This window comes from Phyllobates terribilis, unplaced genomic scaffold, assembly GCF_046119375.1.
Source record: "Phyllobates terribilis strain yellow unplaced genomic scaffold, ASM4611937v1 Scaffold_1__5_contigs__length_1240528914, whole genome shotgun sequence".
Taxonomy (NCBI): domain Eukaryota; kingdom Metazoa; phylum Chordata; class Amphibia; order Anura; family Dendrobatidae; genus Phyllobates; species Phyllobates terribilis.
This window is the reverse complement of record NW_027362761.1, coordinates 812,722,746-812,749,957: the sequence shown is the minus strand read 5'-3', so window position 1 is coordinate 812,749,957 and position 27,212 is coordinate 812,722,746.

Sequence of the window (27,212 nt, the reverse complement as noted above, 5' to 3'; positions counted from 1 at the left end):
CACACTCAAACTGCTTTTTTTTTAGATACCAAAGGCCCAAAACTGGATAGTACAGCGATTTGACCCGTGGAACTGTGAAACCACACTGGGATGTCGGGCCTACACAAGACTATTTTCAACAGATATATTTTTGTGTCACAACAGTCAGGAGACACTACTGTTTTTCTTTACGGAAAAAACTACCAAAAGCTGAATAATAGAGATTTTTTACCGTGGGATGGCAAAACCACAGTTATTGTTTACTGGGGTATACCACACTTTTTTAAATAGAGATATTTGCGGCTGAACAGTGAGCGACACACTCAAACTGCTTTTTTTTTAGATACCAAAGGCCCAAAACTGGATAGTACAGCGATTTGACCCGTGGAACTGCGAAACCACACTGGGATGTCGGGCCTACACAAGACTATTTTCAACAGATATATTTTTGTGTCACAACAGTCAGGAGACACTACTGTTTTTCTTTACGTAAAAAACTACCAAAAGCTGAATAATAGAGATTTTTTACCGTGGGATGGCAAAACCACAGTTATTGTTTACTGGGGTATACCACACTTTTTTAAATAGAGATATTTGCGGCTGAACAGTGAGCGACACACTCAAACTGCTTCTTTTTTAGATAGCAAAGTCCCAAAACTGGATAGTACAGCGATTTGACCCGTGGAACTGCAAAACCACACTGGGATGTCGGGCCTACACAAGACTATTTTCAACAGATATATTTTTGTGTCACAACAGTCAGGAGACACTACTGTTTTTCTTTACGGAAAAAACTACCAAAAGCTGAATAATAGAGATTTTTTACCGTGGGATGGCAAAACACAGTTATTGTTTACTGGGGTATACCACACTTTTTTAAATAGAGATATTTGCGGCTGAACAGTGAGCTACACACTCAAACTGCTTTTTTTTTAGATACCAAAGACCCAAAACTGGATAGTACAGCGATTTGACCCGTGGAACTGCGAAACCACACTGGGATGTCGGGCCTACACAAGACTATTTTCAACAGATATATTTTTGTGTCACAACAGTCAGGAGACACTACTGTTTTTCTTTACGGAAAAAACTACCAAAAGCTGAATAATAGAGATTTTTTACCGTGGGATGGCAAAACCACAGTTATTGTTTACTGGGGTATACCACACTTTTTTAAATAGAGATATTTGCGGCTGAACAGTGAGCGACACACTCAAACTGCTTTTTTTTTAGATACCAAAGGCCCAAAACTGGATAGTACAGCGATTTGACCCGTGGAACTGCGAAACCACACTGGGATGTCGGGCCTACACAAGACTATTTTCAACAGATATATTTTTGTGTCACAACAGTCAGGAGACACTACTGTTTTTCTTTACGGAAAAAACTACCAAAAGCTGAATAATAGAGATTTTTTACCGTGGGATGGCAAAACACAGTTATTGTTTACTGGGGTATACCACACTTTTTTAAATAGAGATATTTGCGGCTGAACAGTGAGCGACACACTCAAACTGCTTTTTTTTTAGATACCAAAGGCCCAAAACTGGATAGTACAGCGATTTGACCCGTGGAACTGCGAAACCACACTGGGATGTCGGGCCTACACAAGACTATTTTCAACAGATATATTTTTGTGTCACAACAGTCAGGAGACACTACTGTTTTTCTTTACGGAAAAAACTACCAAAAGCTGAATAATAGAGATTTTTTACCGTGGGATGGCAAAACACAGTTATTGTTTACTGGGGTATACCACACTTTTTTAAATAGAGATATTTGCGGCTGAACAGTGAGCTACACACTCAAACTGCTTTTTTTTTAGATACCAAAGACCCAAAACTGGATAGTACAGCGATTTGACCCGTGGAACTGCGAAACCACACTGGGATGTCGGGCCTACACAAGACTATTTTCAACAGATATATTTTTGTGTCACAACAGTCAGGAGACACTACTGTTTTTCTTTACGGAAAAAACTACCAAAAGCTGAATAATAGAGATTTTTTACCGTGGGATGGCAAAACCACAGTTATTGTTTACTGGGGTATACCACACTTTTTTAAATAGAGATATTTGCGGCTGAACAGTGAGCGACACACTCAAACTGCTTTTTTTTTAGATACCAAAGGCCCAAAACTGGATAGTACAGCGATTTGACCCATGGAACTGCGAAACCACACTGGGATGTTGGGCCTACACAAGACTATTTTCAACAGATATATTTTTGTGTCACAACAGTCAGGAAACACTACTGTTTTTCTTTACGTAAAAAAATACCAAAAGCTGAATAATAGAGATTTTTTACCGTGGGATGGCAAAACCACAGTTATTGGTTACTGGGGTATACCACACTATTTTAAATAGAAATATTTGCGGCTGAACAGTGAGCGACACACTCAAACTGCTTTTTTTTTTAGATACTTAAGGCCCAAAACTGGATAGTACAGCGATTTGACCCGTGGAACTGCGAAACCACACTGGGATGTCGGGCCTACACAAGACTATTTTCAACAGATATATTTTTGTGTCACAACAGTCAGGAGACACTACTGTTTTTCTTTACGGAAAAAACTACCAAAAGCTGAATAATAGAGATTTTTTACCGTGGGATGGCAAAACCACAGTTATTGTTTACTGGGGTATACCACACTTTTTTAAATAGAGATATTTGCGGCTGAACAGTGAGCGACACACTCAAACTGCTTTTTTTTTAGATACCAAAGGCCCAAAACTGGATAGTACAGCGATTTGACCCATGGAACTGCGAAACCACACTGGGATGTTGGGCCTACACAAGACTATTTTCAACAGATATATTTTTGTGTCACAACAGTCAGGAGACACTACTGTTTTTCTTTACGGAAAAAAATACCAAAAGCTGAATAATAGAGATTTTTTACCGTGGGATGGCAAAACCACAGTTATTGTTTACTGGGGTATACCACACTTTTTTAAATAGAAATATTTGCGGCTGAACAGTGAGCGACACACTCAAACTGGATAGTACAGCGATTTGACCCGTGGAACTGCGAAACCACACTGGGATGTCGGGCCTACACAAGACTATTTTCAACAGATATATTTTTGTGTCACAACAGTCAGGAGACACTACTGTTTTTCTTTACGGAAAAAACTACCAAAAGCTGAATAATAGAGATTTTTTACCGTGGGATGGCAAAACCACAGTTATTGTTTACTGGGGTATACCACACTTTTTTAAATAGAGATATTTGCGGCTGAACAGTGAGCGACACACTCAAACTGCTTTTTTTTAGATACCAAAGGCCCAAAACTGGATAGTACAGCGATTTGATCCGTGGAACTGCGAAACCACACTGGGATGTCGGGCCTACACAAGACTATTTTCAACAGATATATTTTTGTGTCACAACAGTCAGGAGACACCACTGTTTTTCTGTACGGAAAAAACTACCAAAAGCTGAATAATAGAGATTTTTTACCGTGGGATGGCAAAACCACAGTTATTGTTTACTGGGGTATACCACACTTTTTTAAATAGAGATATTTGCGGCTGAACAATGAGCGACACACTCAAACTGCTTTTTTTTAGATACCAAAGGCCCACAACTGGATAGTACAGCTATTTGACCCGTGGAACTGCGAAACCACACTGGGATGTCGGGCCCACACAAGACTATTTTCAACAGATATATTTTTGTGTCACAACAGTCAGGAGACACTACTGTTTTTCTTTACGGAAAAAACTACCAAAAGCTGAATAATAGAGATTTTTTACCGTAGGATGGCAAAACCACAGTTATTGTTTACTGGGGTATACCACACTTTTTAAATAGAGATATTTGCGGCTGAACAGTGAGCGACACACTCAAACTGCTTTTTTTTTAGATACCAAAGGCCCAAAACTGGATAGTACAGCGATTTGACCCGTGGAACTGCGAAACCACACTGGGATGTCGGGCCTACACAAGACTATTTTCAACAGATATATTTTTGTGTCACAACAGTCAGGAGACACTACTGTTTTTCTTTACGGAAAAAACTACCAAAAGCTGAATAATAGAGATTTTTTACCGTGGGATGGCAAAACCACAGTTATTGTTTACTGGGGTATACCACACTTTTTTAAATAGAGATATTTGCGGCTGAACAGTGAGCGACACACTCAAACTGCTTTTTTTTTAGATACCAAAGGCCCAAAACTGGATAGTACAGCGATTTGACCCGTGGAACTGCGAAACCACACTGGGATGTCGGGCCTACACAAGACTATTTTCAACAGATATATTTTTGTGTCACAACAGTCAGGAGACACTACTGTTTTTCTTTACGGAAAAAACTACCAAAAGCTGAATAATAGAGATTTTTTACCGTGGGATGGCAAAACCACAGTTATTGTTTACTGGGGTATACCACACTTTTTTAAATAGAGATATTTGCGGCTGAACAGTGAGCGACACACTCAAACTGCTTCTTTTTTAGATAGCAAAGTCCCAAAACTGGATAGTACAGCGATTTGACCCGTGGAACTGCAAAACCACACTGGGATGTCGGGCCTACACAAGACTATTTTCAACAGATATATTTTTGTGTCACAACAGTCAGGAGACACTACTGTTTTTCTTTACGGAAAAAACTACCAAAAGCTGAATAATAGAGATTTTTTACCGTGGGATGGCAAAACACAGTTATTGTTTACTGGGGTATACCACACTTTTTTAAATAGAGATATTTGCGGCTGAACAGTGAGCTACACACTCAAACTGCTTTTTTTTTAGATACCAAAGACCCAAAACTGGATAGTACAGCGATTTGACCCGTGGAACTGCGAAACCACACTGGGATGTCGGGCCTACACAAGACTATTTTCAACAGATATATTTTTGTGTCACAACAGTCAGGAGACACTACTGTTTTTCTTTACGGAAAAAACTACCAAAAGCTGAATAATAGAGATTTTTTACCGTGGGATGGCAAAACCACAGTTATTGTTTACTGGGGTATACCACACTTTTTTAAATAGAGATATTTGCGGCTGAACAGTGAGCGACACACTCAAACTGCTTTTTTTTTAGATACCAAAGGCCCAAAACTGGATAGTACAGCGATTTGACCCGTGGAACTGCGAAACCACACTGGGATGTCGGGCCTACACAAGACTATTTTCAACAGATATATTTTTGTGTCACAACAGTCAGGAGACACTACTGTTTTTCTTTACGGAAAAAACTACCAAAAGCTGAATAATAGAGATTTTTTACCGTGGGATGGCAAAACACAGTTATTGTTTACTGGGGTATACCACACTTTTTTAAATAGAGATATTTGCGGCTGAACAGTGAGCGACACACTCAAACTGCTTTTTTTTTAGATACCAAAGGCCCAAAACTGGATAGTACAGCGATTTGACCCGTGGAACTGCGAAACCACACTGGGATGTCGGGCCTACACAAGACTATTTTCAACAGATATATTTTTGTGTCACAACAGTCAGGAGACACTACTGTTTTTCTTTACGGAAAAAACTACCAAAAGCTGAATAATAGAGATTTTTTACCGTGGGATGGCAAAACACAGTTATTGTTTACTGGGGTATACCACACTTTTTTAAATAGAGATATTTGCGGCTGAACAGTGAGCTACACACTCAAACTGCTTTTTTTTTAGATACCAAAGACCCAAAACTGGATAGTACAGCGATTTGACCCGTGGAACTGCGAAACCACACTGGGATGTCGGGCCTACACAAGACTATTTTCAACAGATATATTTTTGTGTCACAACAGTCAGGAGACACTACTGTTTTTCTTTACGGAAAAAACTACCAAAAGCTGAATAATAGAGATTTTTTTCCGTGGGATGGCAAAACACAGTTATTGTTTACTGGGGTATACCACACTTTTTTAAATAGAGATATTTGCGGCTGAACAGTGAGCGACACACTCAAACTGCTTTTTTTTTAGATACCAAAGGCCCAAAACTGGATAGTACAGCGATTTGACCCATGGAACTGCGAAACCACACTGGGATGTTGGGCCTACACAAGACTATTTTCAACAGATATATTTTTGTGTCACAACAGTCAGGAGACACTACTGTTTTTCTTTACGGAAAAAAATACCAAAAGCTGAATAATAGAGATTTTTTACCGTGGGATGGCAAAACCACAGTTATTGTTTACTGGGGTATACCACACTTTTTTAAATAGAGATATTTGCGGCTGAACAGTGAGCGACACACTCAAACTGCTTTTTTTTTAGATACCAAAGGCCCAAAACTGGATAGTACAGCGATTTGATCCGTGGAACTGCAAAACCACACTGGGATGTCGGGCCTACACAAGACTATTTTCAACAGATATATTTTTGTGTCACAACAGTCAGGAGACACCACTGTTTTTCTTTACGGAATAAACTACCAAAAGCTGAATAATAGAGATTTTTTACCGTGGGATGGCAAAACCACAGTTATTGTTTACTGGGGTATACCACACTTTTTTAAATAGAGATATTTGCGGCTGAACAATGAGCGACACACTCAAACTGCTTTTTTTTAGATACCAAAGGCCCAAAACTGGATAGTACAGCTATTTGACCCGTGGAACTGCGAAACCACACTGGGATGTCGGGCCCACACAAGACTATTTTCAACAGATATATTTTTGTGTCACAACAGTCAGGAGACACTACTGTTTTTCTTTACGGAAAAAACTACCAAAAGCTGAATAATAGAGATTTTTTACCGTAGGATGGCAAAACCACAGTTATTGTTTACTGGGGTATACCACACTTTTTTAAATAGAAATATTTGCGGCTGAACAGTGAGCGACACACTCAAGCTGCTTTTTTTTTTTTTTTATACCAAAGGCCCAAAACTGGATAGTACAGCGATTTGACCCGTGGAACTGCGAAACCACACTGGGATGTCGGGCCTACACAAGACTATTTTCAACAGATATATTTTTGTGTCACAACAGTCAGGAGACACTACTGTTTTTCTTTACGGAAAAAACTACCAAAAGCTGAATAATAGAGATTTTTTACCGTGGGATGGCAAAACCACAGTTATTGTTTACTGGGGTATACCACACTTTTTTAAATAGAGATATTTGCGGCTGAACAGTGAGCGACACACTCAAACTGCTTTTTTTTTAGATACCAAAGTCCCAAAACTGGATAGTACAGCGATTTGACCCATGGAACTGCGAAACCACACTGGGATGTTGGGCCTACACAAGACTATTTTCAACAGATATATTTTTGTGTCACAACAGTCAGGAGACACTACTGTTTTTCTTTACGGAAAAAAATACCAAAAGCTGAATAATAGAGATTTTTTACCGTGGGATGGCAAAACCACAGTTATTGTTTACTGGGGTATACCACACTTTTTTAAATAGAAATATTTGCGGCTGAACAGTGAGCGACACACTCAAACTGCTTTTTTGTTTTAGATACTTAAGGCCCAAAACTGGATAGTACAGCGATTTGACCCGTGGAACTGCGAAACCACACTGGGATGTCGGGCCTACACAAGACTATTTTCAACAGATATATTTTTGTGTCACAACAGTCAGGAGACACTACTGTTTTTCTTTACGGAAAAAACTACCAAAAGCTGAATAATAGAGATTTTTTACCGTGGGATGGCAAAACCACAGTTATTGTTTACTGGGGTATACCACACTTTTTTAAATAGAGATATTTGCGGCTGAACAGTGAGCGACACACTCAAACTCCTTTTTTTTTAGATACCAAAGGCCCAAAACTGGATAGTACAGCGATTTGATCCGTGGAACTGCGAAACCACACTGGGATGTCGGGCCTACACAAGACTATTTTCAACAGATATATTTTTGTGTCACAACAGTCAGGAGACACCACTGTTTTTCTTTACGGAAAAAACTACCAAAAGCTGAATAATAGAGATTTTTTACCGTGGGATGGCAAAACCACAGTTATTGTTTACTGGGGTATACCACACTTTTTAAATAGAGATATTTGCGGCTGAACAGTGAGCGACACACTCAAACTGCTTTTTTTTTAGATACCAAAGGCCCAAAACTGGATAGTACAGCGATTTGACCCGTGGAACTGCGAAACCACACTGGGATGTCGGGCCTACACAAGACTATTTTCAACAGATATATTTTTGTGTCACAACAGTCAGGAGACACTACTGTTTTTCTTTACGGAAAAAACTACCAAAAGCTGAATAATAGAGATTTTTTACCGTGGGATGGAAAAACCACAGTTATTGTTTACTGGGGTATAGCACACTTTTTAAAATAGAGATATTTGCGGCTGAACAGTGAGCGACACACTCAAACTGCTTTTTTTTTAGATACCAAAGGCCCAAAACTGGATAGTACAGCGATTTGACCCGTGGAACTGCGAAACCACACTGGGATGTCGGGCCTACACAAGACTGTTTTCAACAGATATATTTTTGTGTCACAACAGTCAGGAGACACTACTGTTTTTCTTTACGGAAAAAAACTACCAAAAGCTGAATTATAGAGATTTTTTACCGTGGGATGGCAAAACCACAGTTATTGTTTACTGGGGTATACCACACTTTTTTAAATAGAGATATTTGCGGCTGAACAATGAGCGACACACTCAAACTGCTTTTTTTTTAGATACCAAAGGCCCAAAACTGGATAGTACAGCGATTTGATCCGTGGAACTGCGAAACCACACTGGGATGTCAGGCCTACACAAGACTATTTTCAACAGATATATTTTTGTGTCACAACAGTCAGGAGACACTACTGTTTTTCTTTACGGAAAAAGCTATCAAAAGCTGAATAATAGAGATTTTTTACCATGGGATGGCAAAACCACAGTTATTGTTTACTGGGGTATACCACACTTTTTTAAATAGAGATATTTGCGGCTGAACAGTGAGCGACACACTCAAACTGTTTTTTTTTTAGATACAAATGGCCCAAAATGGATAATACAGAGGTTTGAACCGTGGAAGTGCGAAACAATACTTCTGTTTCTCTAGCCTACACCAGACTATTTTCAACAGTTATATTTGTGTCTGAAAAATCAGAGACACGCTTTTTTTTGGGGGGGGGGGACACACCAAAAGGTTAATAAGATGGGTATTTGTACAGTGTGAAGGAGGAAAAAAAAAGGAGGATTTAGATGAAAAAAAAAGGATTTTTCCTGGCCCCCGACACCTGGTGCTAAGTCCAGCAATTTCAGCAACAGGAGCACACAGGACTGTAATGCAGCGTTTGCTGGTATAACCACTGTGTCTCCTATACAGCCTGCCTGCCTGGTATCTGGGATGGATATTAGTCCTGAAAAGGACTGTTTGTTTGTTCTGGCAGCCTTTATAGACCCTACACTAACTATTTCGCAGTTTATATCTCTCCCTAAATCAGCAGCTCTGTCCCTACACTGTCTAATCCGGAGCGACTGTGTCCAAGATGGCGGCGCCCCGTTTTAAATACTCGAGGTGACGCTGTGCGGCCAGCCAATCACTGTAATGCCCACAACCAACATGGCTGCAGCATTACAGTGACTGGCTGGCAATCCCTGCATGTTCATTGGCTCTGTAAAGAGCGCCAAACATGCAGGGCGGAGACCCGAGCTCCCGCCCGAGTAACCCGGAAATGTTCGGTGCTCGCCGAACATCCCGAGTAGCGTGATGCTCGGGCGAGTACTGAGCAGTGTCCAGCATGTTCGCTCAACACTACTTAAGAGTGTTCATGTGGACTATTAATTTTGGCCATTTACCTTAGGCTTTTGGCCATGACATATTTATAATGATTTCAGTTCGGTTGTTGATATTGATTATACAACTATAGAAGACCTAAATTCCCAGAAATTTATTAAACATGCGGTTTTTATTCAATGCGTTTCAAAGTGACAGGCACTTCTTGAAAAAACAACCACAAATGGACATAACACATAGCACTAAAACAGTAAAGCATTCTGAGACCATTTATGTGTGGGGTCGCTTTTCATCTAGAGGAGCGGGGTCACTCACCATTTTGCCTAAGAACATTGTTCATGAATAAAGAATGGTATCTAAACATCCTACAAGAGCAACTTCTCCCAACAATCAAGGAGCAATTTGGTGATGAACAATGCATTTTCCAGCATGATGGAGACCATGTCACAAGGCAAAAGGGATAACTTAGTGGCTAGGTGTACAAAATGTTTGGGTCCATGGCCAGGAAACGCAACAAAAGTAAATTCCATTGAGAACCTGTGGTCAAATCTTGAAAAGAGGGTGGACAAACAAAAACATAGAAATTATGATAAACTCCAAACACTGATTAGGCAAGAATGCATTACCATTAGTGATGAGCGAGTATGTTCTGTTAACCCTTTCGCCAAGCATGCTCGGGTGCTCGCCGAGTATCTTCAGCGTGCTCGGGTGTTATGTTTTCGTCACTCAGTGCTCATGATTTGCGACTGTTTGACAGCTTTAATACATGTGAGGAATGCCTAAGAAACAGGCATTCATACTGCCCAAACCATTGTCAGCATGAATCAGAGACTGGCACTGTTATTGCATCCATCTAAGTTACATTCTGAATTCTGCAGAGTTCAAGAGAAAGTATACTTTTAAAAACTAGCCGTGTATGATGGGACTTGGATGATTAGTCCAATAGTCTGGTCAGTGGTGTCTTCACTCGCTCACCTATATTGACAGGTCTCTCCTTATGTGTGTGTGTATGGGAGACACCTGTCATTCAAGAGGAGCAGGACGGGGAAAACCTGGAGGGGACCTGCCTTTGTGACTAGTCAGCTGGCTTTTAAAAGTATGTTTTCAGTGCAACCCTGCAGCATTACGAAGTGGAACATACATGGATGCAATGACAGAGCCGGTCTCTGATTCACGGATTCAAGATGTCTGTGGTTCAGGCAGGTTCCCTTTAAACCAGCTTGCATTATTATTTGTTCCAACTAAAAGTCAAACTAAAGCAGAAGAGCATATTGACACTTGATCAGCCATTTAATACTGCCACTATCAGATGTAATCTCCCTATGATCTGCCATGCTTCTATTTTGTTTCATTCTAATCACTGAGCTAAATGGGACAGGTTCTTTTGACATGCCTGAACAAGCTAGAAACAACTGGCTAAAATTCAAGGTTCTCTTTATCCGAAGACAAGTGTAGCAATATGTAATAAGCACCATTCAATATGATGACAATAAGCTGGTGATTATGAATGTGATTCCATCTCTAATGTACTGTAAATATACAGCACGGAGTGAGAAGTGCCATGTGTAACGGTCAAGTACAAAATTACAGGAGCTTGAGAATGCATCATGGAAAAATGCAAACCCTAAAAATGCAGATTTATGATTATAAGCACAACAGGAAACCTTGTTGATATTTAAGGGCATTGTCAATGGTTAGGGTATGGATTGTAACAGTCCTCCTGGTATGAATGTGTCACAGAAATATTTTCTTTTCAACAATTGAAAAAATGTTACCTATTATGCTTTAATTATTTTTAATATCAACATTTTTGATGCCATAAAATCTAAAAAAAAATTAAGAAGTTTTGATATTTTCAACTTTTAAACACTAGGGGACGCAGCTGCTGACATTAGTCATTAAAATATAGTGTACTGCTGGCTCGCATTAAGACTGCAGGAAATGTAGGTGGGATCTGGTAGCATGTTTCTGATGTCACTCCTGTGCTTCCCTTCTGGGTGTTTGTAAAAGGAGGGGAAAGGCTAAAATTTAGGATCACAGTGCAGCACCAGTTGGTGACTGCAATGTGATATTGAGATAAGAACAGTGTCAGGCTATGTGCGGATTGTACATGCGTTTTTCCTGCCAGGGACATGCGGATGTGAAGCTTTCTTCACTTGCATTTCCGCATGCGGGTTATCAAGCGCTTTCCAAGCGATTTTAGCCTCACTTGGAAAGTGCTTGACAATTTGGTCATGTAGCGTCGGCGTCCCTGCCTCCTGCTAGGCAGGGACGCCGTTCCCCTCACCTCTCCGCTCCGTGCCCGGCGGCTTCCTCCCGCTCTGCTGGCAGCGCGCGCTGCTTCCCGGCCTCTGTGCTTAGGGCTTTAAGAGAGGGGGGGCGCGCGCGCGCCGTCCTAAGGAGTCCCCGGCCAATGGCCGGAGGACCTCACCATATATAAGGCACCTCCTCCAAAATGGAGGTGCCCGAGCAATGTTGTTGAAAAGCCTTTCAACTCTGCTTCAGCCCTCAGGTCCCGTTACCAGATACCTGCCAGTTACCTGCCAGATCTCTGCTTGATACCTACCTGATTCCTGTCTGTCTGCTTGCATTCCTGCGGTCCGACGGTCTGCCTTCCAACACCTGTCAGTCTGTCTATGGATCTGCCCGCCCGCTCACCTGGGAGCGCTCACCTGCTACCTGCCTGCTAGCCTACCTGGAGGCTCTGCCGTCACTTGCCGTGACCACCTGCCTGTCCAGAGACTCTTGCCCGCTCACCTGGGAGCGCTCACCTACCTGCCTGCTAGCCTACCTGGAGGCTCTGCCGTCACTTGCCGTGACCACCTGCCTGTCCAGAGACTCTTGCCCGCTCACCTGGGAGCGCTCACCTGCTACCTGCCTGCTAGCCTACCTGGAGGCTCTGCCGTCACTTGCCGTGACCACCTGCCTGTCCAGAGACTCTTGCCCGCTCACCTGGGAGCGCTCACCTGCTACCTGCCTGCTAGCCTACCTGGAGGCTCTGCCGTCACTTGCCGTGACCACCTGCCTGTCCAGAGACTCTTGCCCGCTCACCTGGGAGCGCTCACCTGCTACCTGCCTGCTAGCCTACCTGGAGGCTCTGCCGTCACTTGCCGTGACCACCTGCCTGTCCAGAGACTCTTGCCCGCTCACCTGGGAGCGCTCACCTGCTACCTGCCTGCTAGCCTACCTGGAGGCTCAGCCGTCACTTGCCGTGACCACCTGCCTGTCCAGAGACTCTTGCCCGCTCACCTGGGAGCGCTCACCTGCTACCTGCCTGCTAGCCTTTCTAGAGACTCTTACCCTGCTGTCACTTGCCGTGACCATCCGCCTGTCAAGAGACTGTCCCCGTCACTTGCCGTGACCTCCTGCCCTTCTACCCAGAGACTGTCCCTGTCACTTGCCGTGACTACCTGCCCGCCTTCCCTGGGAGCCACCCGCTTCCTTACAAGGACTGCCCTTTTGTATAGTTGCTCAGAGGTTCCACCTCCCAGACCCGTTACAGGTCACACTATATAAATCCATGCAACTGTCATGGATTTATATAGTGTGACTGAAAGAATGATAAAAAATAAATATTATACTTACCTTCTGATTGCCCCCGGTGTCCTTGTCTCGGCTTGCCGGCAGATCGCGGTGGACTGAAGGACCTGCCGACGTCAGCGGTCGCGTGACCCGTCACATGACTAAATGACGTCATGGCAGGTCCTTTTAGTCTATCGCGAACGGCCGGCAAGCCGAGACAAGGACACCGGGGGCCATCAGAAGGTAAGTATAATGTATATTTTTTATTTTATTCTTTTTTTTACAGGTACTATGGTACCTGGGTCCGGAGGAGAGTCTCCTCTTCTCCAAACCCGGGTACCATCCGCACATTGAAACGCATGGAATCCGCATGTACTGATGGAGTGATGCGGATGACATGCGGTCCAATGCAAGTCAATGGCGGCGAAAACGCTGCGCTTCCGCAAAATAATTGGTAGTGCTGCGGATTTTTCCACAATGATAATTCGCAGAGAAAATTTCCACAGCATGTGCACAGCACATGCGATTATCATTGGAGAACATTGCAGACCTTCTAACAAGCGTTTTTTAAGCGTTTCTGCAGCGGAATTGCCGCTGCGGAAACGACTAAAAAACACATAGTTGGCACACAGCCTTAAAGGAAACTGCTGGCAATGCTGATTCTAGCTTTCCTGGTAGCTGAAGCGAAAATTGAAGTGGCGCCCCTTCCCACTGTGCAGATCTGAAGTCTGACCAATCGAGTGAGAGAATCAGATCACACTAATCTGACACTCTGATCAAACTTGGAGCAGAGTGTCATCAACATAATTGATACTATTCTCTAGGAGAGAGAATACATGATTGTGTGCCCCTGGTCTTTTAGTGCTGAGTCAGCAAGTAGTTACACAAACTTCAAGCCAACATTCTGCAGTGCTTTACAATTCAGGCAATTTAAAGATAATATTGGCACTGTCCCCATTGGGGCTCACAATCTATGTTCCCTATCAGTATGTTTTTGGAGTGTGGGAGGAAACTGGAGAACCTGGAGGAAACCCACACAAACACAGGGAGAACATACAAACTCCTTGCAGATGTTGTCGTTGGTGGATTTGAACCCAGAGCCCCTGCACTGCAGGGCAGCAGTGCTAGCCACTGAGCCACCATGCTGCCCCCTAATTTTCTCAAATCTATCTTCTTTATCTATTTATATGGTGCCAATGAGGATATCCTCTTATTGTTCGCAAGGGACAGAAATTCTTTTTGAAAGATATTGTGAATGGTGCAGTTAAGACTGACATCATAGACAATAATGCTAGAATTAATTTTTAAGAATTGTAGAATATTCGAGTATATAATCGTAAGCTGCACTTACTTTTATTTGTGTAGTCTTAAGTGACCAAGTATGTTGTCTTTCCAGGGCTAATGTACTGTGAACGTTAAGATAATTGCTATTACAATGGCCTTGTATTGTCTCTGAACAATGACTGTGTCCTGATTGAGTCTATGTTATACATAGACAGTTGGTTACTGTTGCATCTATGGGATCAGTCTTAACTGCACCATTTACAATATTCTTCGTAAGGATTTCTGCCCCTTATCAATAATAAAAGGATATCCTATTAGGAACCCTATAATACAGTATAAATAGACTGAGTAATATTTACCTATGGGGGCCCCAGTCTAGGACAAATTTTCTATAGCTACAATACTACTAGTCAGGAACAGTTATTTTTAATAATATTTTAAAAGAAACAATATATTAGTAGAACTAATAAAAGTTTTGGAGAGAGGAACAGAGAGGCTCCACACATATGGTATAAATCCAGGCAAATCCGCACCAAGGCTAGAAAAAGAAATATCACCGGAGGGTGCCGATCTGGCTGGTGAGCACAGCCATCAAGGAGAAAAGAAGGAGGATCTATGTCCGGCATACCGCCCAGATAAAATCAAAAACCTTTATTTAATCTATATTAAAAATAGCTAAAAAACACCTGACGCGTTTCTGGCGCAAATAATGCACCCTTAGTCATAGGATACTTGTCAGGGATTAACAAACAGTATCAATAGAAACAGGGAACCAATCAGCATGACATTTCATTAGCAATACAGCAGCGGTGTGAAACAAACCAGAGAAGCATTGATCAAAACAATAGAACAATTAATATACATAGAAACACCACTATTCAGTACTTAATTCCTTGGAGATTTAGTAACTACTATCTTGAAACATAACAATTCAATTATTTGGAACAAGACGAGATCATAATTAATATATATCAAATAAGTCGTTTTTAAAATTCATACCCCTCGGGTATTTAGTATCCAACCGCAATATCCAAAAGGCTTCCCTTGGCATCAAATTGCTCTGGCGATCGCCACCTCGTGTGGAACGATCTACTCTTTCAACACCAAAAATGACAAAGTGTGTTAAATCACCTTTGTGAACACATACAAAATGTTTGGCTGCTCCTGAATAAGAGCTATTTAAGCCATTGATGTTTGATATGTGTTCAGCAATTCTTCTTTTTAATTTTCCGGTTGAACACCAGATATAGCGGACTTTACATGACAAGCAGGTAATGCAATAAATGATATAATTTGTGTCACAATTTATGAATGGCTTATAAAAGTATTATATTAATAATTTTATGCACATTCACATTCTACCTTACATATACCCTCCCCTTTATTATTTATAGCTATGATCAGTGGTGTACGCTAATGTGAATGTATAATACAGAGGTATAGTAATTTAATAATTTTCTGTCTTTGCTACATGTCCTTTTTTATATAACTTTTTCCTCCTTGCTTCTCCGTCTTCCTTCTTCTTTAACCTTTTTCATATTTCCTCTTCCTTCTTCCTCCTCCTTTTTCAACTTTCTCCTTCCACCTCCTTCTTCCTCCTTTCCTCTTCCTTCTTCCCTCTTCTTTCTTCCTCTTCACATCAAGTAATGGCAGCTAAAATGTGTATATAATAACTGAGTAAAGACAAGCTAATCTTATGAAATTCAAATTTACCAGCATTGATGATTTTTTTTTAAAACATTTGGTTCATAGCTAGTGTTGAGCATTCCGATACCGAAATATCGGGTATCGGCCGATATTCGCGGTATCGGAATTCCGATACTTAATTCCGATACTTTTGCAATATCGTATACCGGAATCGGAAGTTCCCATAATGCAATGAGCCATTTTCATTTTATTCAGCCAATGAGGATCCTAAGAAGTGTGGGCACATCCTGTTAGGCATGTAGGCATCTTAACTAATGGCATGGCTGTGATTGGCTGCTGAAATGATGTCATGATGCACTATAAAAGCCGCCGCCGCCATTTTGAGCTCACTCTGCTGTGAATTCAGTTAGGGATAGGACGCTGTTGTTCTGAGGGACAGTTTTAGCTACCTATTTGGTCTATTCTGCTTTACCCAAGCTACTTTATAAATCGCTGTGCCTTGCAGTGCTAGTGCACAGTTCTCTGTGCTGTTCACCGCTGTCTGCAAGGTCTGTGTGTGTGAGTGCAGCTCACCCTGTAGTGTGTGCTTCAACCACGTCTGGTTGTAGTGCACTCAGTGTGTGTCACTGCCTCATACATTGTCCTTTTTTGCCAATTCATAATTTTTCCTGATATCTCCTATTAGTGTGGTGGTTCCATCCGTATTCAGCTAAATTGGTTCCAAACACACTATATAGGAGTAGATAGAGAATTTTTTTTGGTCTTGCAGCGCTAGTGCACAGTGCTCTGCATCTGTACTGTTCACCGCTGTCTGCAAGGTCTGGTGTGTGAGTGCAGCTCACCCTGTAGTGTGTGCTTCAACCACGTCTGGTTGTAGTGCACTCAGTATGTGTCACTGCCTCATACATTGTCCTTTTTTGCCAATTCATAATTTTTCCTGATTTCTCCTATTAGTGTGGTGGTTCCATCCGTATTCAGCTAAATTGGTTCCAAACACACTATATAGGAGTAGTTAGAGGAGACTTTCTGCAGCATTGGGCCCTGCAGCCCCAGCCAGATTAGTATTAGCCTATTTTTTGCAGCCTCATCTATTGCATTGTAGGTTACCTTCCTACATTGTAATAGCTACAAAAAGTTTGTGATACTATCGTTATTACATCTTTAGGCACATCCAGTGTCTTTTTGTGACAAAAAAAACCTAAATAAAGTTCACCAAACACTCCACTTTACAGTTGTGTAGGCCACATTAGCTCATATTAAAGTCTAGTCCTCACTTTATAAAATTAGTGTTTCTTATACCTGTTAGCAGCTGTTCAGGAATAAGCACACTAAGCCCTTAGTACTTTTCTGCCTATCTTTATCAGTCTACCAAGATGAAGAAGGCAGGGAGTAAGGCATGTGGTCGTGGGCGTGGGCATGGGCGTGGAGTTTCTGCAGGGAGAGGACGTGAGGATTCTGTGCCTGCAGGGAGAGGACGTGGGGATTCTGTGCCTGCTGTGGGCACCAGTGACTCAGCATCCCCCAGTTTTACCAGGGAACAGTCCTTTATGCGCAGCTTTGTAGGAGCTAGCCGTACACCACTGCTGCGCGAGGACCAAATTGAAGCCGTTGTCGGATGGATGGCAGCTAACGCATCGACTTCAATTAGTTCCAGATCCTCTCAGGTCCTGAGCACTGAAGAGCACCCATCTGTCTCTTCACCACCTGCCAAATTGCCCAGGCAGTCAGAGAGCCCTGGACAGGAGCCATCTCTACTTCTGTTCTCTGAATCTCTTGGCTTGGAAAGAGGGGGCCAGCCAAGCAGAATTCGAGAATTTGAAGAAGAGGTAGTATGCAGTGATGCGCAACCGTTTTGTCTCTCTGAATCTGAAGAGGCGGGTGGGCCAGTGCCTATGGTCAGCAGCACACCTCAGTACGCATCTGATGATGAGACTCAGGTGCCACTTTCTGGTGCGTACTGTGCTGTCGAGACTACCCAGGAGAAGCAGTTGTTTGAAGAGGGTGGTGTAGATGATGAGGTCCTTGACCCATCATGGCGTGAGGGACAGGAAGGTGGTGGGAGCAGCTCTGAGGAAGAGATTCCCCGAACAGCCCAAAAAGGAGGGAGAGGGAGGGGGCAGACTTGATTGCCTGTAGCCTCCACTTCGGCACCCATTAGGAGCATGGCTCTTCCAAAATCCAAAGCGGGCGCTCCCAAGACTTGCAGTGCCTGGTCCTTTTTTGACACAGTTGCAGATGACATTTGCTTTGTCAAATGCAAGCTGTGTAATCAGAAGGTGAAAAGAGGGAAAAGTGTCAGCAACCTCAATACCACAAATATGTGGAAACGTGCGACCAAGCACGTGGTGGAGTTACAAAAACACACTGAAGACCTAGGCCAACCTACAGCGCCACCTACCACCTCTTCAGCTCGTGTTGTAGCCTCTTCCTCCAGCTCACACACAGCTGGTTCGGCTTCCTCACAGGATCGCCATGGAAGAATCTCTGGCACTGTTGTACAGAGACACAGTGTAATTCCACCCACAGCACCACTTTCCCAGTCATCCTCACACTCCCAGGCCAGTCTACAGCCATCGTTAGCACAGGCATGGGAGAAAAGGCGCCCATACTCGGCAAACCACCCCCGAGCACAGGCTCTGAATGCTGGCATTGCTAAACTACTGGCCCTTGAAATGCTATCATTCAGGCTGGTGGAGACTGACACATTCCGTATCTTTATGGCATTGGCAGTCCCACAATACAACGTGCCCAGCCGATTTTATTTCAGCAGGCAAGCCGTCCCTGCCCTGCAACATCATGTGGAGGGAAAAATTAAACATGCGCTACAAAACGCCCTCAGTAGCAAGGTCCACCTGACCACCGATGCGTGGACCAGTAAGCATGGACAGGGACGATACCTTTCCCTCACTGCCCATTGGGTAAATGTTGTGGAGCCGGGTACAGATCTTGAGAGTGGCGCTGTACGTGTTCTGCCAACTCCAAGGATTGCAGGAATCCAGTCTGTACACATTGACTCCTCCTCATACTCCAGTTCCTCTGAATCAGCGCTGCAGGAGCCGACACGGTCTACCTCCACATCGACCCATGAACGGTTACCTGTTATGGTGACCAATATGAGCACAGCCGTGGCCAAACGTCAACAGGCCGTATTAAAATTAATTTCTTTGGGGAATCGAAGCCACACAGCGCAGGAGCTCTGGAATGCCATCAAGCAGCAGAGTGACGTGTGGTTTGTGCCAGCGAATCTCCAGCCAGGCATGGTAGTGTGTGACAATGGCCGAAATCTGGTGGCAGCTCTGGGCCTAGGCAACCTCACTAACATCCCATGTCTGGCACATGTGCTCAACTTGGTCGTGCAGAGTTTTTTGAGGGACTATCCGGATCTTGATGCACTGCTTCACAAGGTCCGCATAGAGTGCGCTCACTTGCGGCGTTCCAGCAATGCAAGATCACGCATTGCAGCTCTGCAGCGCCGATTACGTCTTCCGGAACATCGCATCATATGTCACCTACCCACCAGGTGGAATTCAACGTTACATATGTTGGAGAGGTTGTGTGAGCAGCAGGCAGCAGTAATGGAGTACCAGCTGCAGCAGGCGCAAACAAGTCGCAGTGCGCACCGTTCACACTTCACCACCACTGAGTGGGCCTCTATGAAGGACATTTGCCACGTTTTGCGTGCCTTCGATTATTCCACGTGGATGGCGAGTGCAGATGATGCACTAGTCAGCATGACTATCCCCCTTATCTGCCTGCTTGAAAAAACACTGCAAGCACTAAGGGACGAGGTTTTGGAAGAGGTGGAGGATGAGGAGTCACAAATGCCATCTGCTTCTCTACAGTCTGCGCAACGTGGTTCCTCACAAAGGCCTAGGCAGGGGACACTTTGTGAGGAGGATGAGGAGGAGTCAATGGATGAGGAAGACATCTGTCCAGAGGAGGGAGGTACACAATGCTCTAGTAGTCAGTATCTAGAGCGAGGGTGGGGTGATGCAGAGCAGGCAGAGATCACGGCCCATGCAGGGGACAGCGTTTTTTGGCCAGTTGGCAGTCTGCAGCACATGGTTGATTTCATGCTGCAGTGCCTGAGAAACGACCGCCGCATCGCCCACATTCTCAACACGGCTGATTATTGGGTGTCCACCCTACTAGATCCTCGCTACCGGGACAACTTACAAAGCCTCATAACACCGTTGAACCGGGAGCGTAAAATGCGGGAGTACCAAGACGCACTGGTGCATTCCATCATGTTCTCCATTCCAACCGAGAGCAGTGCTGCTAGTGCTTTACAAAGCAGCTCAGTGCGTCGAGGCAGTGGAGGAAACTCTGCACAAAGAGGGAGCAGAAGCAGCGCCTCAGCACAAGGCAAGACCAGTATGGCCGAAATGTGGCAAAGTTGTGTGTCCCCGCAGCCACAAATGTCTACACCATCACAGACGGCTCCAGTCAGCAGGAGGCAACGTTTCCGTCAGATGGTGACAGACTGCATGTCTTGCCCTCTTAGTGTACTCCCAGACGGCTCTTCTCCCTTCAAGTTTTGGGTCTGTAAGCTGGATACATGGCCAGAGCTTAGTCAGTATGCATTGGAGGTGCTAGCTTGCCCTGCTGCTAGTGTATTATCGGAACGCGTCTTTAGTGCCGCAGGTGGTGTACTAACAGACCGTCGCATGCGACTATCCTCCGATAACGTTGACCGGCTTACTTTTCTCAAAATGAACAAGGCCTGGATCTCTCATGAATTTGCCAGTCCTCTTCCAGAATAAATAATTGGTTGGCAACAGTATCCAGGTCTCCTGTTGTGTTCATGTTTCTACCACCTGAACTGTAATCCCTGAGCTCCAACACCGCCAGTTGGCGCTTGGAAGTGCCGTCTGCACAGTCAACACTTGCTGCCGTGTTATTGGGGTTCAGTAACGTCAGCTGTTCCCCTGCTGTGCGGATGGCAATTTCTCCTGCTCTGTCCACATTCTCACTACTACAGATTTTAAAGTTGCTCCAATTACACCTCTGGCTCCTCTGTTTTCAGTATTATCCCTGAGCTCCAACACTGCCAGTTGGCGCTCGGAAGTGCCGTCTGCACAGTCAACACTTGCTGCCGTTTTATTGGGGTTCAGTAACGTCAGGTGTTCCCCTGCTGTGCGGACGGCAATTTCTCCTGCTCTGTCCACATTCTCACTACTACAGATTTTAAAGTTGCTCCAATTACACCTCTGGCTCCTCTGTTTTCAGTATTATCCCTGAGCTCCAACACCGCCAGTTGGCGCTCGGAAGTGCCGTCTGCACAGTCAACACTTGCTGCCGTGTTATTGGGGTTCAGTAACGTCAGCTGTTCCCCTGCTGTGCGGATGGCAATTTCTCCTGCTCTGTCCACATTCTCACTACTACAGATTTTAAAGTTGCTCCAATTACACCTCTGGCTCCTCTGTTTTCAGTATTATCCCTGAGCTCCAACACCGCCAGTTGGCGCTCGGAAGTGCCGTCTGCACAGTCAAAACTTGCTGCCGTGTTATTGGGGTTCAGTAACGTCAGCTGATCCCCAGCTGTGTGTCCGGCAAATTCTCCTGCTTTGTCCACATCCACTGTACTACGGATTTAAAACCTCCTCCAAATACACCTCTGGCTCCTCTGTTTTTAGTATTTACCCTGGGCTCCAATACCGCTAGTTGCCGCTCAGAAGTGCCGTCTGCACAGTCAACGCTTGCTCCAGTGTTATTGGGGTTCAGTAACGTCAGCTGATCCCCAGCTGTGTGTCCGGCAAATTCTCCTGCTTTGTCCACATCCACTGTACTACGGATTTAAAACCTCCTCCAAATACACCTCTGGCTCCTCTGTTTTTAGTATTTACCCTGGGCTCCAATGCCGCTAGTTGCTGCTCAGAAGTGCCGTCTGCACAGTCAACGCTTGCTCCAGTGTTATTGGGGTTCAGTAACGTCAGCTGATTGTTATGATCTGCTACAGAGACTAAGGAGAGGGAGGAGATCTGTCCCTACAATAGAACTAAACTAGATCCCTACGATGTAACGGGGAACCTGATCCTGCGATCAGACCCGCTAAAGTCCTCGGCTAGTCTGAACGCAGACCTATAGATGTGGGGGAGGGATCCCTACAAGATCTAGGGACTGGGACAAGTTGGACACCTCCTAGCAGAAATAGTAGCAGTCAAAGACAAACACACAACAAAAAGCATAGAGGTCCGAAGACCTAGCAAAACTAACAGAGAACGGCAATAGAGCAACAAGCTAGCTCAACAGTAGTAAATACAAATGAAGTCCAGCAAAGCCACGAGGGCGGAGCCGGATTAAATAGGCAAAATGGTCATGTGACCAGCAAACTAAAAAAAAACTAACAGGAGAGTTGTAACAGTACCCCCTCTTCTAAGAGGATCCTCCGGATCCCCTAGGCCCAGGCTTACCAGGAAACCTCCTGTGAAACGCTCGGACAAGTCTGGGGGCAGAAACATCATCCGCCCTCACCCATGAGTTATCCTCAGGTCCGAAACCCTTCCAAGCGACGAGATACTGCAAACTCCCTCTATACCATCTAGAATTTAGGATGCGGGAAATTTCATATTCCCCGTCCTCCACCACCGGAGGAACAGTGGCAGAGGCGTCACCATCCGACACATCAGCTTTTTTCAACAGAGAAACATGAAACACCGGATTAATCCTCCAGGACGTAGGAACCTCCAGCCTAACAGCAGATTGGTTAACTATCTGAAGTACCTTAAAGGGCCCTACGAACTTGGGACCCAATTTTTTAGAAGGAATCCTCAATCGCAGATTCTTAGAGGACAACCAAACCATGTCACCAACAGCAAACAAAACCTCTTGCCGTTTCCTATCAAAGTACCTCTTAGATTTTTTGTTAGCCTCCTGAAGATTACCACGCACATCCGTCCAAACTCTCTCCAAATCACCGGAAAAACTCTCCTCCTCAGGCACAGCCGAAACCAATTTGGAGAATGACCCAAAAGACGGATGTCTCCCAGAACAACAAAAAAAAGGCGAACACCCAGCAGAAGAGGATGTATGGTTGTTAAGAGCAAATTCAGCAAGTGGCAGAAACTCAGACCACCCCTCTTGATTGTCTGCCACAAAACAACGCAAGAACTGCTCAACATCCTGGTTCTTCCTTTCTGTCTGGCCATTAGACTCAGGATGATATCCGGATGAAAACGACAAATGAACTCCCAACCTGTCACAAAAGGCACGCCAAAAACGAGCCACGAACTGAGGTCCCCTATCAGAAACAATGTCAGTAGGAACACCATGTAGTCTGACAATTTCCTTGACAAAGGCCTTGGCGAGTGTCTTAGCGCAAGGTAGTTTGATGAAGGGAACCAAGTGACACATCTTGCTAAAACGGTCCACGACCACCCAGATGACCGTGAAACCTTCAGAGGGAGGAAGGTCAGTAATAAAGTCCATAGCCAGATGTGTCCAAGGTGCACTAGGAACCTCCAGAGGGCAAAGCAACCCCGCAGCAGGAGCATGCGAAGACTTGGATCTAGCACACACAGTACATTGGCGCACCCACTTAATGACTTCCTTCTGCCATCCAGGCCACCAAAAACTGCGACCCACAAGTCTCTTGGTCTCAGAAATTCCTGGATGACCTGCCAACCGAGACTCATGACACTCAACAAACAAATCTCTCCTAAAGGTCCTAGGCACAAACAACCTCCCATGGGGAGTGTTAGATGGGGCTTTCTCCTGTGCTTTAAGAATCTCATCCTCCAAAACGGAGTCCAAAGCAGCAATCACAACACCTTCTTGTAAAATGGTCTCCTCTTCCTCCTCAACACCGACCATGGGAGAAAAGCTGCGAGACAAAGCATCCGCTTTAACATTCTTGGTACCCGGGATGTAAGTAACGGAAAAATTAAACCGCGAGAAAAAAAGTGCCCACCTAGCCTGACGGGCATTCAAGCGCTTGGCAGCATCAAGATAGATCAGATTTTTATGATCAGTGAAAACCTGAACGGGAAATTCAGCACCTTCCAAGAGATGACGCCAGTGTTCAAATGCGAGTTTAATCGCCAGCAATTCCCGATTACCAATATCGTAATTAAGTTCAGTCTCGGAAAATTTTTTTGAAAAAAAGGCACAGGGATGTACTCCATCCTTGTTTTCCTGAGACAACACCGCACCAACCCCCACCGAAGAAGCATCAACCTCAACCAAAAACGGCTTAGTCACATCAGGCTGCATAAGGATGGGAGCAGAGGTGAACCTCTCCTTTAAAAACACAAAAGCTTCAATGGCCTCAGAAGTCCACTGAACCGCATTAGCACCTTTCCTGGTGAGATCGGTCAGCGGTTTGACAATAATAGAAAATTTTTTTATGAATTTTCTGTAATAATTGGCGAAACCCAAAAACCTCTGTATCGATTTCAAACCAATAGGCCTAGGCCATTCCTGCACAGCTTGAACTTTAACCGGGTCCATCTCAAAACCTTCACTGGAGATAATGTAGCCCAAAAAACTAATTCTCTGTACAGCGAACTCACATTTCTCCAGCTTAGCAAAAAGGGAATTGTCCATTAATAACTGTAATACCTCACATACGCTCCGCCAATGAGACTCCAGATCCGGCGAATAAATCAAAATGTCATCCAAATACACCACCACATCTTTGCCGATTAAAGGTCTAAGGATATCATTAATAAGATTCTGAAAAAATGCTGGAGCATTGGTGAGACCAAAAGGCATAACCAGATTCTCAAAATGACCCACAGGAGTGTTAAAAGCAGTCTTCCATTCATCACCCTCCTTCATGCGCAATAAATTGTATGCCCCCCGGAGATCAATTTTAGAGAACCACTTGGCCCCCACTAACTGGTTAAATAAATCGGGAATCAATGGCAGTGGGTAAGGATTGCGTACAGTAATTTTATTAATCTCACGAAAGTCCAGACAAGGACGTAAACCGCCATCTTTTTTTTTCACAAAAAAAAAACCAACAGCCACAGGAGACTTGGAAGGCCTAATGTGACCAGCGGCCAAGCTTGTCTGTATGTATTCCTCCAAAGCCTTTCTCTCAGGAATAGTAAGATTAAATAAACGACTCTTAGGAAGAGTCGCTCCAGGGACAAATTCAATGGTACAATCATAGTCTCTATGAGGAGGCAAAACCTGCGACTCCTCCTCAGAAAAAACTCTCCAAAAATCCTGAATAGGTACAGGCAATTCCCCTCTATCCACAGCAGCAATGCGTCCGTTACAACACTTGTCATAACACTTAGGGCTCCAGGACTTAATTTCATTGGTAGACCAATCCAGTACAGGATTGTGCAATTTTAACCAGGGTAACCCCAATATTACTGGAGAAGGCAAATTATCCAATACCACCAAATCCAACTTTTCTTGGTGAATACCATTAATAGTGAGGGGAAATTCACAGACCTTGTGAGTAACACTCTTCAAGGGAGAGCCATCGACAGAAACCACAGCAATAGGGGATGACAAAGTTTTAGGTTCTAATCTAAGTTTTTCCAAGAATCCCCCATCAATCACATTCAGAGTAGATCCACAATCCACAAATACCCGAAATTCAATTAATTCATCCTGAGCAGCAGTAGTGGCAGATAGGAATACCCCCTTAGAATTTAAACAGGCAATACGAGCATGACTGACCATTTTTTTTTCTTTCTTCTTACGAAGCACACAGCTCTTAATAAAATGACCAGAGCTTCCGCAATAGAAACACAAGCCTTCAGAAAGTCGGCGGTCTTTTTCCTGAGAGCGGGGTGCCATCGCCCCAATTTCCATCGGCTCTCCATTGTCAGCACAGAACCTCTCAGGACTCGAAGCTGACATAGCAGAGGATTTGCTCTCATTAACCCTTGCACGCAGTCTCCTGTCCACCCGTATAGCTAATTGCATTGCCTCCTGCAAGTTTCCAGGTGTGGGATAAGCAATCAGTAAATCCTTAACCCTTTCACCTAGCCCTGCCAGAAACAAGCTTTTCAAAGCTGAATCGTTCCACCCTACCTGGGCAGACCACCGACGGAAGTGAGAACAATATTTTTCCACATTACCTGATCCCTGCCTCAAACGTCTTAATTCAGACTCAGCAGATGAGACACGATCAGGATCATCGTACAACAAACCCAAAGCAGAAAAAAAACTATCCACTGAACTAAAGCACGGATCACTAGGTTGGAGAGAGAAGGCCCATCCCTGAGGATCTTTGCACAAAAGTGACATTATGAACCCTATGCGCTGTGATTCATCACCAAAGGATCCGGGTCTCAAACGAAAATATAATAGACAAGCATTTTTAAAAGAAAAAAAATCTTGCTGTTCGCCAAAAAATAGATCAGGCAGACGTACCTTTGGTTCCACAAAATGCGCTCCAGAACAGCTACTCACGTGTTGTTGGAGCTTGGTCACCTCCAGAGAGAGTCCCTGCAAGCGTTGAGCCAAATCTTGCACCGAGATCATGATGGAAAACTGGAGGTCTTTCCCCAGAGAAAATCCTTTCCTTTTTATTTTATTTTTTTTTTTTTTTATGTCTGGACTTACTGTTATGATCTGCTACAGAGACTAAGGAGAGGGAGGAGATCTGTCCCTACAATAGAACTAAACTAGATCCCTACGATGTAACGGGGAACCTGATCCTGCGATCAGACCCGCTAAAGTCCTCGGCTAGTCTGAACGCAGACCTATAGATGTGGGGGAGGGATCCCTACAAGATCTAGGGACTGGGACAAGTTGGACACCTCCTAGCAGAAATAGTAGCAGTCAAAGACAGACACACAACAAAAAGCATAGAGGTCCGAAGACCTAGCAAAACTAACAGAGAACGGCAATAGAGCAACAAGCTAGCTCAACAGTAGTAAATACAAATGAAGTCCAGCAAAGCCAGGAGGGCGGAGCCGGATTAAATAGGCAAAATGGTCATGTGACCAGCAAACTAAAAAAAAACTAACAGGAGAGTTGTAACACTGATCCCCAGCTGTGTGTCTGGCAAATTCTCCTGCTTTGTCCACATCCACTGTACTACGGATTTAAAACCTCCTCCAAATACACCTCTGGCTCCTCTGTTTTTAGTATTTACCCTGGCCTCCAATACCGCTAGTTGCTGCTCAGAAGTGCCGTCTGCAC